Here is a 17,555-nt window from a genome sequence, read left to right as displayed (position 1 = left end):
ACTTGACTTAGCTGGGAGTTAATCTTACGGATGATAGTGTTATTGATAGAGTTCTTCAATCACTGCCACCAATCTATAAAGGCTTCGTGATGAACTATAATATGAAGGGATGGAGAAGACCATTCCCAAGCTCTTTGCAATGCTCAAAGTTGCGGAGGTAGAAATCAAGAAGGAGCATCAAGTGTTGATGGTTAACAAGACCACTAGTTTCAAGAAAAAGGGCAAAGGGAAGAAGGGGAACTTAAGGAAGAATGGAAAGCAAGTTGCCACTCCCGGGAAGAAGCCCAAGTCCGGACCTAAGCCTGAAACTCAGTGCTTCTACTGCAAAGGGATTGGTCACTGGAAGCGGAACTGCCCCAAGTATTTGGCGGATAAGAAGGATGCCAAAGTGAACATAGGTATATTTGATATACCTGTTATTTATGTGTACATTACTAAAGCCCGTGGTAGTGCCTGGTTATTTGGTACCGGTTCGGTTGCTCATATTTGTAACTCTAAATAGGGGCTACGGATTAAGCGAAGATTGGGTAAGGACGAGGTGACGGTGCGTGTCGGAAATGGTTCCAAGGTCGATGTCATCGCCCTCGGCATGCTACCTATACATCTACCTTCGGGATTAGTTTTAGACCTGAATAATTGTTATTTGGTGCCAGCGTTGAGCATGAACATTATATCTGGATCTTGTTTAATGTGAGACGTTATTCATTTAAATCAGAGAATAATGGTTGTTCTATTTATATGAGTAATATCTTTTATGGTCATGCACCCTTGAAGAATGGTCTATTTTTGTTGAATCTCGATCGTGGTGATACACATATTCATAATATTGATGCCAAAAGATGCAAAGTTGATAATGATATTGCAACATATTTGTGGCACTGCCGTTTAGGTCATATTGGTGTAAAGCGCATGAAGAAACTCCATGCAGATGGACTTTCGGAATCACTTGATTATGAATTATTTGATGCTTGCGAACCATGCCTCATGGGCAAGATGACTAAGACTCCATTCTCAGGAATAATGGAGTGAGCTACTAACTTATTGGAAATAATACATACCGATGTATGCGGTTCGATAAGTGTTGAGGCTCGCGGCGGGTATCGTTATTTTCTGGCCTTCACAGATGATTTGAGCAGATATGGGTATATCTACTTAATGAAACACAAGCCTGAAACATTTGAAAAGTTTAAAGAATTTCAGAGTGAAGTGGAGAATCATCGTAGCAAGAAAATAAAGTTTCTATGATCTGATCGCGGAGGCGAATATTTGAGTTACGAGTTTGGCCTTCATTTAAAACAATGTGGAATAGTTTCACAACTCACGCCACCTGGAACACCACAGCGTAATGGTGTGTCTGAACACCATAATCATACTTTATTAGATATGGTGCGATCTATGATGTCTCTTACCGATTTACCACTATCATTTTGGGGTTATGCATTAGAGACAACTACATTCATGTTAAATAGGGCACCTCTAAATTCGTTAAGACGACACCATATGAACTATGGTTTGGAAAGAAACCTAAGGTGTCGTTTCTTAAAGTTTGGGGTTCCGATGCTTATGTGAAAAAGCTTCAACCTGATAAGCTCGAACCCAAATCGGAGAAATGCGTCTTCATAGGATACCCAAAAGAAACTGTTGGGTACACCTTCTACCACAGATCCAAAGGCAAGATCTTTGTTGCTAAGAATGGATCCTTTTTAGAAAAGGAGTTTCTCTCAAAAGAAGTGAGTGGGAGGAAAGTAGAACTTGATGAGGTATTGTACCTTCTCTCGAATTGGAAAGTAGCTCATCACAGAAAAATGTTCCCGTGATGCCTACACCAACTAGAGAGGAAGCTAATGATAATGATGATGAAACTTCAGATCAAGTTACTACCGAACCTCGCAGGTCAACCAGAGCATGATCCGCACCAGAGTGGTACGGTAATCCTGTTCTAGAAGTCATGTTACTAGACCATGGCGAACCTACGAACTATGAAGAAGTGTAAGTGCATCTAGTGCCCCTTAGTGATTTTGGTGTATTGAAGACTTATAGGTTAAGGGACTAATATGTTTGTGAGTGTACACAGGTTCTATAAGTCGATGAGGAGTTTGATATTTACAGTGAAAGTCGACCCCTAAAAATGAATGTCTTCGGCTGAAGACTTTGATTCTCCTGAAGACTTTGAAAGTGAAGAAATTGGTGTGACCTTGAAGACTTGTATATTCATGCGAGGATTATGAAGTGCGAAGACTTTTGTTTTCATAGTTTCGTTTTCTTCTTCTGAGTCATAGGAAACACTGTACTGTTAAAGGGAGTCGAGGTAATACTAAGGAAACTGATATCCATGTGATGCTCATCTCAAAATCCTACACCTACCCAATCCTTTCGAGTGAAGCCATTGGAAATCTCATATCAGTTCAGTCAATTTCTTCAGTGACAGAGACGAAGATCTTCTGGTCTCTGAGGAATTTGTTCTGACTAAGGAGTTAGGAATTCGCCAGTGCAAATTCCCTATATAGTGAGAAACATGATAGCCCTGAGAAATTCGAACCTCAAATCAGACCGTTGCTGTGCGACGCGCCAGCTGTCCAAAAATATCCTACCACCTAACGGTCATATCATGGAAGGGCATTTATATCTTATCATGTCAGGCTGCTCCCTAGGCTATAAATAGCCGCCCCCTACAACCACTAGCTGGTTGGCTGCTCCGAGAGAAACTGACACTTGTCATTTGAGTGAAAATGATCAAGTGAGGAAAACCCAAGTCCCAAACCCAAACCTACAAACCCAAAGTGATTGAGCATCATTGAAGAGATTGTTCCTGTGTGGAACCGATGCTTGTTACCTTTGAGGACTGTGTATCCTCCAGACAGTAAGGCGTCATGGTCTGAGCATCCAAGAGGAATTGTGGATGCCAAGTGACCGAGTTTGTGAAGGTTTGGAAGTCACCTGTGAAGACTTACCACTACTGTTGGGCGAGGTCTACGTGATCTTAGCTCAAAGAGAATACGATGAGGATTGTGTGTACGGGACTGTGTGTCCTCGAGTTTAAATACTCAGCCGCTCCAACCATACGTACAACTGTCACAACTGTTGGAACTGGCCTACCAAATCATTATCTTCACCAAGCCTACTGGTTCTATTTCCTCAACCCTTTCATTTCCTCAGTTATGTGTTAATGAAGCTGATCATTACTGTTTGAAGACTTTGACTGAAGACTTTCTCTAATTCCTCAATACTATTTCTTCATTTAATTTGTCTTCAGCCTGCTTATCCTGTGTTTACGCTTTCTGTACTCTGTGTTTTGTCTTTGATTTCATCATGATGACTATACTGTTGCTCTGTTATGCTTATACCTGAGTACTTATTCCGCTACAAGTAGTTCTTCACTTAGGAATTTCCTCACCCTGAAATTCCTCAGTGAAGAATTCATAAAAAATGCCTTTTCACCCCCTCTCTAGTCAATGTAACGCACTTTCAATTGGTATCAGAGCAAGGTACTCCCTTGTTCTATGTGATTTTGGTTTAACCACCTGGAGTTTTAGTTATGTCGACTGCAGGAATGAAGAAAGTGACATGCCCCATCTTTGACGGCCATGAGTATCCCAAGTGGAAGGCCATGATGAAGAAGAGACTCATGGCAATGAACAGTAAACTATGGACCGTCACTGAGATTGGTCTCACCGGTCTCTACAAGATGGCGGAGCCTGATGATATTCGCAAGTACACTCTACTCAACCTCACGGCAAAGGATGTCATCTGCTCCTGTTTGTCCCAAAACCAGTTCAGGAACATCATGCATCTCAACCATGCAAAGCTTATCTAGGACCGACTCTCTGAAGTCTATGAAGGTCATCCCACTCGCCATGATCCTTGGTTTGAGGATTTCAAGGAATCACTCAAGGAGATGACTTTCGCACCTGAATCATCATCCACTGCACCATGCGTTATGGCAAAGGGTGCCAAGGTAACTGAATGCTACCTCTCTGAATCTAGTGATGATGAATCGGGTGATGAATTTGGACCCAGCTATGTCAAACTTGTTTCCCTTGCCACTAAACAACAAAGAGCTCTTGAAAAAGTATAAAACATGCTTGATGAAAGCGATGATATGTTGGGTGAGGAATTGGATCGAACTAAGGCTTTGACTGATAGTCTTCCAAAACTTCAGTCTAAGTTTGACAACCTTCAAATCATCATAACACTCTCTTAACTGATCATGAGAAGCTTTCTTATGAATTTCTTCAAAGAAAGCAAGATCTTGAGAAGTTAAAAGTGAGTTATGAAGATCTTCAGAAGGAAAAAGATTCATTGCTTGCTCAACAGATCAGTTCCGCTCAGGAAGAATTTATTCCACCATATCTAAAATGCATTGACCGTGAATCTGCTAATTCATCACCTAAATGTTCAAATGCTTCTATTGCTGCAAATTCTTTAACTATCTCTGTGGTCACAAATTCCTCATCTGAGGATACCACAAGTATCACTGACGATAATGCAGGGCTGAAGGAATTGTATGTGACAGACATTTACAAAAGCCTCAAAGGGCATCAGACTCTATGTGATGTGCTCAAAAAGCAGATCTTGAACAGGAACCCTAGGAAAGAGGGTATTTCCTTTGAGAGGAAACTCAATGCTGACGGGACCTACTGGAAACCTGAGTAGTATCCCAAACCCTCATGGGTTGCTGCAAAAGGACCTCCTGTAGATCCATGCACTTTATCTGGCTTTACTTGTGATTCTTCATATTCCTCTAATGAGTCATTTGACTCCAACTATAAACTGTTTAAGAATAAGAATGGTGAAGTATTTGCTCGATATGTTGGAACTAACTGCAGGAACGGTCCCCCTGTGAAGAAAATCTGGGTTCCTAAAAGGTTCCTTGAAAATCTTCAGGTGAATGTCATCATGACACCACCCATGAAGAATAGGAACCCTAAATCAAATTCTTCATACGGATCAAAATCTTCATATGGATCCAAGTCCTCATATGGACCAAATTGTTCATATGGATCAAATTCCTCACTTGGATCAAAATCCTCATATAAACATCATCGTGCTAACACTCATGTTTCGCAGGGAAAGTCTAAGGGCCATGAATATGTGCATTATTCTTCAAACAATTATGTTCATAAGTCCTCGAAGAATTTCTCTACTTATTCATATGCTTATCCTAACCACTCTTCTGTGAAACGAAGCACACTGGATTCAATGCCATCTTTTTCTAATGGAGCTCGCAGAATGATGAATTCTTTGCCACCCCTCCAGATGTGGGTGGTGAAGAAAAGGAACTAATCTCTTTTGCAGGGTCAGGTCTCTAGACGAACTTGATCGTCTGAAGAATTTGCTGGAGACCTAAATGTGCTTGAATGGATGCAAGCTAATCATGTAGAAATGAATCATCCATTTCTCACATCCTCATATTACTATATCTGTTACTGTTGATGAAATTGATATCATATTCTTCACTGATGAAGTATATGGGTTCGTAAGTTGCACTAATTCATCTGCAGGATGAACAACCCAAAGCTACTGAGTGGGTCCTCGACAGTGGATGTACAAATCACATGACTGGTGACAGGAACTTGTTGATGGACACTGATTTGTCACCATCTCATCTGAAGCATATCACCTATGCTGACAAAGGCAAAAGCAAGGTATTGGGTCTAGGTAAGGTTGCAATCTCAAAGGATAAACACATGGACAGAGTCATGCTTGTCGAGTCCTTAGGATTCAACCTCATGTCTGTCTGAATGCTTTGTGATCTTGATCTGGTTGTCGTATTTGGCAAAATATCGTTGCATTGTGCTGATGGAATATGACAATTCCAAAGTTTTGAAGGCTTTAGAAAAGGAGACTTGTATATTGTTGATTTCTTTGTAAGAACACAACATGCCACATGTCTACTTGCAAAAGCTTCAGAATGCTGGTTATGGCATCAATTACTTGGTTATGCTGGGATGAGGAACTTGCATACACTCGCGAAGAAGAAGCATGTCATTGGCATCGAGGGTGTCAAATTCCTCAAAGATCATCTTTGTGGGGCTTGTGAAGCTGGAAATATCACCAGAGCCAAGCATCCCTCGAAGACTATCATGACCACTTCTCATCCCTTTGAATTACTTCATATGGATCTCATTGGCCCTACTCATTATGCCATGTTCTCAGTTCTGCATCACTTTATGGCTTTGTCATTGTTGATGACTAATCTCGTTACACATGGGTGCATATCATCACTACAAAAATGAAGTGCAGGAAGTCTTCAGATGATTTTCCTCGAGAGCTTCTACTAACTTCGGTGTGAAGATCAAGCATATCAGGAGTGAAGAATTCCTCACCCTGAAATTCCTCAGTGAAGAATTCATAAAAATCGCCTATTCACCCCTCCACTAGTCGACGTAACGCACTTTCAAGAAGCTACGATGAGCCCAGATTCCGATAAATGGCTTGAGACCATGAAATCCGAGATAGGATCCATGTATGAGAACAAATTATGGACTTTGGTGGACTTGCTTGATGATCGGAGAGCCATAGATAATAAATGGATCTTCAAGAAGAAAACTAAAGTTGATGGTAATGTTGCTGTCTACAAAGCTCGACTTGTCGCAAAAGGTTTCCGACAAGTTCAAAGAGTTTACTATGATGAGACCTTCTCACTTGTAGCGATGCTTAAGTCTGTCTGAATCATGTTAGAAATTGCCTCATTTTATGATTATGAAATCTGGCAAATGGACGTCAAAACTGCATTCCTTAATGGATTTCTTAAAGAAGAGTTGTATATGATGCAACCAGAAGGTTTTGTCGATCCTAAAGGTGCTAACAAAGTGTGCAAGCTCCAGCGATCCATCTATGGACCGGTGCAAGCACCTCGGAGCTGGAATATACGCTTCGATGAGGTGATCAAAGCATATGGTATTATACAGACTTTTGGAGAAGCCCGTATTTACAAGAAAGTGAGTGGGAGCTCTATAGCATTTCTAATATTATATGTGGATGCCACATTATTGATTGGAAATAATGTAGAATTTTTGGATAGCATAAAAGGATACTTGAATAAGAGTTTTTCATTGAAAGACCTCGGTGAAGCTGCTTATATATTGGGCATCAAGATCTATAGAGATAGATCAAGACGCTTAATTGGACTTTCACAAAGCACATACCTTGATTAGAGTTTGAAGAAGTTCAAAATGGATCAGTTAAAGAAACGGTTCTTGCTTGTGTTACAAGGTGTAAACTTGAGTCAGACTCAATGCCCGACCACTGCAAAAGATAGGGAGAAAATGAAAGTCATTCCCTATGCTTCAGCCATAGGTTCTATCATGCATGCTATGATGTGTACCAGACCTGCTGTGTGCCTTGCTATAAGTATAGCAGGGAGGTACCAAAGTAATCCAGGAGTGGATCACTGGACAACGGTCAAGAACATCCTGAAGTACCTGAAAAGGACTAAGGATACGTTTCTCGTTTATGGAGGTGACAAAGAGCTTGTCATAAATGGTTACGTCGATGCTAGCTTTGACACTGATCCGGATGACTCTAAGTCACAAACCAGATACATATTTATATTGAATGGTGGCGCTGTCAGTTGGTGCAGTTCCAAGCAAAGCGTCATGGGGGGGTGTCTACGTGTGAAGCGGAGTACATAGCTGCTTTGGAAGCAGCGAATGAAGGAGTCTGGATGAAGGAGTTCATATCCGATCTCGGTGTAATACCTTGTGCATCGGGTCCAATGAAAATCTTTTGTGACAATACTGGAGCAATAGCCTTGGCGATGGAATCCAGATTTCAGAAAAGAACTAAACACATCAAGAGACGCTTCAACTCCATCCGTGATCAAGTCAAGGAGGGAGACATCTAGATTCGTAAAATACATACGGATCTGAATTTGGCAGACCGATTGACTAAGCCTCTTCCACGAGCAAAACAATATCAGCACCAAGAGTCCATGGGTGTTAGAATCATTACAATGTAATCTAGATTATTAACTCTAGTGCAAGTGGGAGACTGTAGGAAATATGCCCTAGAGGCAATAATAAAGTTGTTATTTATATTTCCTTATGTCATGATAAATATCTATTATTCATGCTAGAATTGTATTAACCGGAAACTTGATACATGTGTGGATACATAGACAAAACATAGTGTTCCTAGTAAGCCTCTACTAGACAAGTTTGTTAATTAAAGATGGATAAGTTTCCTAACCATAGACATGTGTTGTCATTTGATGAACGAGATCACATCATTAGGAGAATGATGTGATGGACAAGACCCATCCGTTAGCTTAGCAGAATGATCATTAATTTTATTGCTACTGCTTTCTTCATGACTTATACACATTCCTTTGACTATGAGAATATCGGAGGAATACCTTGTGTGCTATCAAACGTCACAACGTAAATGGGTGATTATAAAGATGCTCTACAAATATCCCCCAAGGTGTTTTGTTAGGTTGGCATAGATTGAGATTAGGATTTGTCACTCCGAGTATCCGAGAAGTATCTCTGGGCCCTCTCGGTAATGCACATCATAATAAGCCTTGCAAGCAATGTGACTAATGAGTTAGTTACGGGATGATGCATTACGGAACGAGTAAAGAGACTTGCCGGTAACAAGATTGAACTAGGTATAAGGATACCGACGATCAAATCTCGGGCAAGTAACACACCGACTGACAAAGGGAATTACGTATGTTGTCATAAAGGTTCGACCGGTAGAGATCTTCGTGGAATATGTAGGAACCAATATGGGCATCCAGGTCCCGCTATTGGTTATTAACCGAAGAGGCATCTCAGTCATGTCTACATCATTCTCAAAAGCGTAGGGTCCGCACGCTTAACGCTCGTTGACGATATAGTACTATATGAGTTATGTGAGATGGTGACCGAATGTTGTTCGGAGTCCCGGATGAGAACACGGACATGATGAGGAGCTCCGGAATGGTCCTAAGGTAAATATTGATATATAGGACAATGATATTTGGTCACCAGAAAGATTTCAGAATGTACCGGGTAATCATCGGATCACCGAAAGGGGTTCCGGGAAGCCTCGAGATGTTAATGGGCCATATGGGCCAAACGAGGGGAGCACACCAGCCCACAAGGGGATGGCGTGCACCCTCCTCAGGCCACAAGCCTTGGTAAGAAAAGGAAGGATGGGAGTCGGCCTCCCCTTGCCTTCCCTCTCCTCCCCTTTCCTTCCCCCCGAGTGCAAATAAGGAAGTGGTGGTGGTGGGGGGGGGCATAGGGCAGGCGCCCAAGGGGCTGGCAACCACCCTTGGGGTGCACCCTGGCTCCTTGCCCTCCCCTCACCTATATATATATATATATATATATATATATATATATATATATATATATATATATATATATATATATATATATGAGAGGGAGGGGGCACCACACAACCCATGCCAATCCATTAGCCATGTGCGGCGCCCCTCTCCCCGGTTTCATCATCCGTCTAGTTTTCTACATTCCATGGCGAAGCCCTGCAGAACAAGTTCACCACCACCATCCGCACATCGTCGTGCTGTCGGAACTCATCTACTACTTCGATTGTCTTGCTGGATCAAGAAGGCGAGGACGTCATTGAGCTAAATGTGTGTTGAATGCGAGGTGCCGTACGTTTGGTACTTGATCGGTTGGATCGTGAAGGTGTATGACTACATCAACCGCGTTGATAAATGCTTCCGCTAAACGGTCTACAAGGGTACGTAGACATACTCTCCCCTCTCGTATCTATGCATCTCCATGGATGGATCTTGCGCGTGCGTAGATTTTTTTTCCATGCAACGCTCCACAACAGTGGCATCCGGAGCCAGGCCTATGCGTAGATGATATGCATGAGTAGAACACAAAGAAGTTGTGGGCGGTGATGGTCATACTACTTACCACCAACTACTTATTTTGATTCGGTGGTATTATGGGATGAAACGGACCGGACCAACCTTACATGTCCACGCACATGAGACCGGTTCCACTGGCTGACATGCAACTTGTTTTGCATAAATATGGCTGGTGGGTGTCTGTTTCTCCTACTTTAGTTGAATCGAATTTGACTACGGCCGGTCCTTGAAGAAGGTTAAAATAGCAAACTTGATAATCATCATTGTGGTTTTGCGTAGTTAAGAACAGTTCTTGCTAGTTGCCCGTAGTAGCCATGTAAAACTTGCATCAACAAAGTAGAGGACGTCTAACTTTTTTTTTTGCAGGGCATGTTGCAATGTGATATGGTCAAGATATGATGTCATATATCTTGATGTATGAGATGATCATGTTTTGTAAAGTTCATGACTTTCTTGTTGATGAGTAAGACAACCGGTAGGAGCCTTAGGGTTGTCTTTAATTATTGTATAACCTGCATGTCAATCAGTAAGCGCCATGTAATTGCTTTATTTTATCGCTATGCGTTAGCAATAGTTGTAGAAGAAATAGTTGGCGATACAACCCCGACGCAATGATGGAGATCAAGACATCGTTCCGGTGACGATGGAGATCATGCCGATGCTGTGGAGATGGAGATCACAAGCACAAGATGATGATGTCCATATCATGTCACATATTTTGGCTGCATATGATGTTTATCCTTTATGCATCTTTTTTTGCTTAGAATGGCTGTAGCATGATGACCCACAAATATAGGGTATCAATCGTAGTCCTTTCGACAAGTAAGAGTGTCAAACAAAACAAGGAGTAGAAGGAAATGACAAGCAGTTTTCAGCAAGGTAATGTCTGCAAGCACTGAAATTGTAAGTAACGAGTAGTTTGATAGCAAGGTAATTTGTAACGAGCAAGTAACGGTAACGGTAAGAAAAGTTCAGCAAGGTAGCCCAATCCTTTTGAGGCAAAGGACATGCCAAAACGGTCTCTTATAATAAGCAAAGCATTCTTGAGGGTACCCGGGAATTTCATCTAATCACTTTCATCATGTTGGTTTGAATTGTGTTCGCTACTTTGATAATTTGATATGTGGGTGGACCGGTGCTTAGGTGATATTCTTACTTGAACAAATCTCCTACTTATGATTAACCCCCTCACAAGCATCCGCAACTACGAGAAAAGTATTAAGAATAAATCTAACCATAGCATTAAACTTTTGGATCCAAATCAGACCCTTACAGAATAGCGCATAAACTAGGGTTTAACCTTCTGTCAGTCTCGCAATCTATCATCTAATAACTACTCCACAATGCATTCCCTTAGGCCCAAGTATGGTGAAGTGTCACATAGTCGACGTTCACATGACACCACTAAGGTCATCACAATATACATACTATCAAAATATCGAACACATATCAAGTTCACATGATAACTTGCAACAAGATTTCTCCCATGATCTCAAGAACAAAAGTAACTACTCACAAATGATTATCATGCTCAAGATCAGAGGGGTATTAAATAGCATAATGGATCTGAACATGTAATCTTCCACCAAATAAACCATATAGTAATAAACTACAAGATGTAATCAACACTCCTAGTCACCCACAAGTACCAATCTATAGTTTCGGTACAAAGATTGAACACAAGAGATGAACTAGGGTTTGAGAGGAGATGGTGTTGTTGAAGATGTTGATGGAGATTGCTGACCCCAAGATGGGAGAGTTGTTGGTGAAGATGAGGACGATGATTTCCCCCTCCGGGAGGGAAGTTCCCCCGGCGGAATCGTTCCGTCGGAGGGCAAAAGTGCTCCTACCCAAATAACGCCAGAGGGCAAAAGTGCTCCTACCCAAGTTCCGCCTCGAGACAGCGGCGCTTCGTCCCGAAAGTCCTTCCCTGATTTTTCTAGGTCAAACTGACTTATGTACCAGAAGATGGGCACCGAAGGTGGGCCGTGGAGGGCACAACCCACCAGGGCACGCATGGGCTCCCTGGAGTGCCCAGGTGGGTTGTGCCCACCTTGTGGGCGCCCTCTGGTAGTCATTTGCTCCAATAATTCTCATTTATTCCATAAAAATTCCTCTTAAAGTTTCAGCTCATTTGGAGTTGTGTAGAATAGGTAGCCTAACGTAGATTTTTCAGGTCCATATTTCCAGCTGCCGGAATTCTCCCTCTTCGTGCAAACCTTGCATATTATGAGAAAAGGCATTAGAATTACTCCAAAAACCATCATTATGCATAAAAACATTATAAATAACAGTAGGAAAACATGATGCAAAATGGACGTGTCATAGCATTATCAGATGATCCTTCACTTAATTTCAAAATAAAAGTGTTCTCCCTGAGTATGCACCGTTGCTAAAGTTCGTCGTTTTGAAGCACCTCGTGATGATCGGGTGTGATAGACTCTATGTTCACATACAATGGGTGTAAGCCAGTTTTACACATGCAGAATACTTGGGTTAAACTTGACAAGTCTAGCATGTACAGACATGGTCTCGGAACACTGAAGACCGAAAGGTCGAACATGAGTCATATAGTAGATATGACCAACATAGAGATGTTCACCATTGATGACTACCTCATCTCACGTGATGGTCAGACATGGGTTAGTTGATTTGGATCATGTATCACTTAGATAACTTGAGGTATGTTCATTTAAGTGGGAATTTATTAGTAATTTGATTAATTGAACATATTTTATCATGAATTTAGTCTTAATAGTTTTTGCATATCTATGTTGTGGATCAATGGCACGTGCTACCGTTCCCTTGAATATTAATGCGTTCCTAGAGAAAGCTAAGTTGAAAGATGATGGTAGCAACTACACGGACTGGGTCTGTAACTTGAGGATTGTTCTCATTGCTGCATAGAAGAATTATGTCCTTGATGCACCGCTAGGTGACAGACCTGCTGCAGGAGCTACTGCAGATGTTATGAACGTCTGCTAGGCTCGATCTGATGACTACTCAATAGTTCACTATGCCATGCTTTACTGCTTAGATCCGGGACTTCAAAGACGTTTTGAATGCCAGGGAGCATATGAGATGTTCCAAGAGCTAAAGTTGATATTTCAAGCTAATGCCCGGGTTGAGATATATGAAGTCTCCAACAAGTTCTATAGCTGCAAGATGGAGGAGAAAAGTTCCGTGAGCGAACACATACTCAAAATGTCTGGGTATCATAACCACTTGACTCAGCTGGGAATTGATCTTCTAGTTGAGAGTGTTATTGACAGAGTTCTTCAGTCACTGCCACCAAGCTACAAAGGCTTCGTGATGAACTATAATATGCCAGGGATGATGAAAACGATTCCCGAGCTCTTTGCAATGCTTAAGGCCATGGAGGTAGAAATCAAGAAGGAGCATCAAGTGTTGATGGTTACAAGACCACAAGTTTCAAGAAAAAGGGAAAGGGAAGGAAAGGAAACTTCAAAAAAAATGGCAAGCAAGTTGCCTCTCCCGTGAAGAAGCCCAAAGCTAGACCCAAGCCTGAAACTGAGTGCTTCTAAAGCAAAGGAAATGGTCACTAGAAGCGGAACTGCCCCAAATAATTGGTGGATAAGAAGGATGGCAAAGTGAACAAAGGTATATTTGATATAATGTTATTGATGTGTTCCTTACTAATGCCCGTAGTAGCGCGTGGGTATTTGATACTAGTTTGGTTGCTCATATTTTTAACTCGAAATAGAAGTTGCTGAATAAACGAAGATTGGCTAAGGATGAGGTGATGATACGCGTCAGGAATGGTTCCAAGGTCGATGTGGTCGCCGTCGACACACTACCTCTACATCTACCTTCGGGGTTAGTTTTAGTTCAAGAATTGTTATTTGGTGCCAGCGTTGAAAATGAACATTATATCTGGATCTTCTTTATTGTGATACAGTTATTAATTTAAGTCAAATAATAATGGTTGTTCTATTTATATGAGTAATATCTTTTATGGTCATGCACCTTTGATAAATGGTCTATTCTTTTTGAATCTCGATCGTAGTGATATACATATTCATAATATTGATGCCAAAAGGTGCAAAGTTGATTTGATAGTGCAACATACTTGTGGCACTGCCGTTTAGGTCATATTGGTGTAAAGCGCATGAAGAAACTCCATGCGGATGGACTTTTGGAATCACTTTATTATGAATCATTTGATACTTGCGAACCATGCCTCATGGGTAAAATGACTAAAACTCCATTCTTCGTAACAATGGAGCGAGCTAATGACTTATTGGAAATAATACATACCGATGTATGTGATCTCATGAGTGTTGAGGTACGCGGCCGGTATCGTTATTTTGTAACCTTCGCAGATGATTTGAGTAGGTATGGATATATCTACTTGATGAAACACAAGTCGGAAACATTTAAAAAGTTCAAGGAATTTCAGAGTGAAGTGGAGAATCATCGCAACAAGAAAATAAAGTTTCTACGATCTGATCGCGGAGGCGAATATTTGACTTACGAGTTTGGCCTTCATTAAAACAATGTGGAATTGTTTCACAACTCACACCACGTGGAACACCACAGCGTAATGGTGTGTCTGAACATCGTGACCGTACTTTATTAGATATGGTGTGTTATGTGATGTCTCTTACCGATTTGCCTTTATCATTTTGGGGTTATGCATTAGAGACAACCAAATTCACGTTAACTAGGGCACCGTATAAATTCGTTGAGATGACACCGTATGAACTATGGTTTGGCAAGAAAACTAAGCTGTCGTTTCTTAATGTTTGGGGATGCGACGCTTATGTCAGAAGGCTTCAGTCTGATAAGCTCGAACCCAAATCGGAGAAGTGCGTATTCATAGGATACCCTAAGGAAACTATTGGGTACACCTTCTACCACAGATCCAAAGTCAAGATCTTTGTTGCCAAGAATGGGTCCTTTCTAGAGAAGTGTTTCTCTTGAAAGAAGTGAGTGGGAGGAAAGTAGAACTTGATGAGGTAGTTGTATCTTCTCTCGAATTGTAAAGTTGCACATCAGAGAAAACAGTTCCCGTGATACCTACAACAACTAGAGAGGAAGCTAATGATGACAATCATGAAACTTCAGATCAAGTTACTACTGAGCCTCGTAGGTCGACCAAGACACGTACCGCACCAGAATGGTACGGTAATCCTGTCCTGGAAGTCATGTTGTTAGACAACAGCGAACCTATGAACTATGAAGAAGCTATGATGAGCCCAGATTCCGGTAAATGGCTTGAGGCCATGAAATATGAGATGCGATCCATGTATGTGTCGGCGTTCTGGGAACGGGGGTCCCCAGACTTGCCTGCCTGCGGCCTGCAGCGTGGCTCAAAGGAGGCCCAGCAGAGCCCATCTTCATCAACGCAAGCTCAAGACCCTCGCGAGGGGCCAAGCTTCGCGGGGCGGACGACAAGTTGCTTCCTCAGGCACGGCCTCGTCAGGCTGGCTCGTGAGGAGGCGGAGAGTTCAAGGCGGGGTACCTCGCGAGGTGCCCATGACGCAAGCCATGATGACCAAGGGCGCCAGTCGGGCGCCAGCCCGCGCAGTGTCCTCCTTTCCTCTTTGGTGCAAAGGGAGAAAGCGCAGGCGAGATCATCAAGCAAAGGCGTCCATTTCGGTGCAACAAGACCAAGACCAGCCAAACGGCCGGAAGGAAGTCATTGTGGAGCCCAAGCCGGTGTCACCACCAGAGCCTTTGACTGGCGAGGACCAACTTTAGTCAGGATAAGTGTACCCGCTGTTCCCCTTCAAAATGGCCAATTGTTGGCGCCCTTCCCGCTCAATATTTGGGAAGAGGCCCAGGGCCTTTGCCTATAAATAGGACTAGCCACCCCCAGGGTAGAGGATCCGGAATCAGGACCTGACCTAGCAATAGAGAACCCTCACCAGAAAACCAGTAGAGAGGGCGATTGAACTCCTCCCAGCAGTTCGTCGCACCAGCCAAGAACAGACCCTCGCGAGGCTATTCTGCCTTGTATTGTTCATCATCAAGCCCAAGAGGCAATCCACCACAATGGTGGCCTGAACCAGTATAAATCTTGTGTCTCTTGTGTTGTTCAGTTTGGTAGTTTAGGTCCTAGCGATTCAGCGAGGAGCGAGCCGGTAGAGGGTTGAATCTCCGCGCGCACCCCAGTGTTCGAACCTCAAGGGTCTGCCGGAACCCGAAATCCAACATTGGGCGCGCCAGGTAGGGGAGTGCCGGGATCTGCCTTCTGCCGCTTCACGCCCCGTCGCATCGTCATCACCATGTCCGACGACCAGGCGGGCAACCCTGATCCTTGGGCGGTTTGGCCCGCACGCGCAGAGCCGCTCGCCCCGGGCGACCCCATGCCCCAGGCAGCTCGCGGTCCACAGGGCGCTGCGGGTCGTGGGCGACACAGACAGGCCTCGACGGCTCTAACACCGCGGCAGACGCGGTCGGCAGCAAGGGCCTCCAACCACGCCGCGGCCACGACGCCGTACACCCGCCGGGAGCAGGCGAACTCAAGGGCCGCGCTCACGGTGGCCCGAGAGCTGTTGTAGTGCAGACTGATGGAAGGCGGCCGTGACGTGCTGCTAGAGCGGGTGGCGGAGCTCCTGGGCTTCGCTGCCTCGGGGGCTGACCCCTTCTGCATTGAGCTTCCGCCCCAGGCTCAGGGCGGCCCGCGAGGGGGCCCCACGTGCGCCCGCGGGCCCCACGGCTACTCCAACACCAGCGAAGCTGTCGACACTGAACCGATGGCAGCGCTGACTCCGCTCCCCGCCAGCGAAGAAGGACTCGTCGCGATGCACGGCCCCAGCGGGCCGCCGCGCTACCACCCCCAAGTGGGCGCATCAGGCAGAGCTGCATGGCGCGCGGAGCCCTATAGCGCGGCCTTCGAGATAACGGCCCCAGAAGAGTATGTGCCCCACATGATGGATCAAGGGCACCCGCGCGAAGGCGAACAGGGCTCACTCCTCAGCCCGAGCTGGGGGGACGAGGCGCCAGAAGCTGAGCTCTTCCAGGAACCCAGGGACGGCCCCATCGGACACGCTGGAAGCGATGATTATCGGGTACCACTAATCCCTCAGGAGCAGGCATACACTAATCATGGGTCGCAGGAGGTGCAGGTCGCCACAGCGAGCAGCTGCCCCGCTCCAGCGGCCTCTTACCCCTCAGGAGGAGGGCGTCGGGGGCTGCAGGAGAGGGGCCGAGATCCGGCATCATCACCGCGGTGTTCGGAGCAAGGCATTCCCAGGAGGTAGGCCCTCCGCCGGGGAGGTGCCTCAGGGCCTGCCCCTGGCGGAGGACCCGTGGTCGTCGGGGGAACCGCTGGCGACCGCTCTGCCCCATCGGCGGCGTCCTGGTTTCCGGTCGTCGTTGATGGCACTAGAGTGTGGCGCAAGGCGGGGCCCTCGTCTGGCGATATGAAGCAAGGCCGGTACCTGTGAAGAAGGCCCAGTGCCTGTGAAGCTCGCCGCCCCATGACACTCTCACGTAATAATGAGTGGGGCTGTACACGCCCCGGAGTCTCAGGGGTGCCGGCCTCAGGCCCTGGGGCTCCCTCCCATGCCCAGTGGCAGCACTTAGCTCCGCGCTGGTGAGAAGACGTCCAAGACTAGACTAGGTGCCGGACGCGGCCTTTTGTTTGCTTTCATTGCTTTTCCCTTGGTTGCTGCTTTCCCCCGCTGGATTTAAGTTGAACTCGAATTTGAGATTTGCGTGTGTTGGGGAAGGAGTGCTTAGTCTCGTTCGAGCA

Source organism: Triticum dicoccoides, chromosome 5B (assembly GCF_002162155.2).
Source record: "Triticum dicoccoides isolate Atlit2015 ecotype Zavitan chromosome 5B, WEW_v2.0, whole genome shotgun sequence".
NCBI lineage: Eukaryota > Viridiplantae > Streptophyta > Magnoliopsida > Poales > Poaceae > Triticum > Triticum dicoccoides.
Note: the sequence above shows the minus strand (reverse complement) of the source record.